This window comes from Mus pahari, chromosome 1 (genome assembly GCF_900095145.1).
Source record: "Mus pahari chromosome 1, PAHARI_EIJ_v1.1, whole genome shotgun sequence".
Taxonomy (NCBI): domain Eukaryota; kingdom Metazoa; phylum Chordata; class Mammalia; order Rodentia; family Muridae; genus Mus; species Mus pahari.
This window is the reverse complement of record NC_034590.1, coordinates 61,030,191-61,031,370: the sequence shown is the minus strand read 5'-3', so window position 1 is coordinate 61,031,370 and position 1,180 is coordinate 61,030,191.

Below are 1,180 nucleotides of genomic sequence, written 5' to 3'. Positions count from 1 at the left end.
TAATGATATATGATTATCTTAGGAAATTGCTGTCTAATAGAAGCTAAAGCTTTATCTACATACAATTGGCACAATGTAGGACTATTCACCATCCCTTGTGGTAATACCATCCACTCATATCGTGAATCAGGGGAGGAATGGTTAATGGATGGTAGAGTAAAAGCGAATTTGTCTGTATCATCTGGATGCAATTGAATGGTAAAAAAACAATCTTTTAAATCTATTACAATAGTGGGCCAACTCTTGGGTAATGCAGATATCAAGGGAAGGCCAAGCTGTTCTGGGCCCATGACCTCCATAGCAGCATTTACCGCTTGAAGGTCATGTAAAAGTCTCCATTTACCTGACTTCTTTTTTATCACAAAAATGGGCATATTCCATGGAGATATGGATTTTTTAAGACGACCAGCTTCTAATTGCTCTTGGACTAGGGTGTGAGCTGCAAGTAACTTTTCTTTAGGTAGGGGCCACTCAGGTGGTCACACCGGTAGATTATTTTTCCATTTGATGGCTATTTGTTCAGTGGCGCCAAGGAAAAACCCAATCCATGTCTTCCTTCATTGCCCTTTGCAGGAATGGGGGAAGTACGGCCATCCTCATGCTTCCTTAGTCCCCTACCTGCTTTAAAATTCATTTTACTCATGATAGCCACACTTTGAGGGCTGAAATTGCCTCCTGTAATAAGCCTCACTTCCATCTGTTTCATGACATCTCTACCCCACAAGGATATGGGTATACTCAATACAAAAGGTTGAAAACTGCCTTTATGACCTTCATCATCTTTCCACAGTAGAATTCCTGCACTGAAATTTGGGTCTTGAGCAAACCCCAATCCCCTTAGAGTCTGAGCTGAGGGCTGAATAGGCCACACTGAAGGCCAATCTGCTTCCTTAATAATGCTCCTATCAGCTCCAGAATCTAATAATCCCCAAATGATAACTCTGTGTATCTTTAATTTATAAAGGGGATGCTCTTCTAAATCCATAGAGAACCACACTCCTGGGTCCCCAGTGGATCCAAACCCCATCTTTCCTCTGATTAGGCCTCTTGTAGGAAAGTGAGCATGATAGCTAGGGAGTAACAAAATTTGTGCTCTCCTATCTCCAGGTGAGATTGCGGACACTCCTCTTGGGGATGAGACCACAATTTTCACCTCTCCCTCATAATCAGGATCGATTAT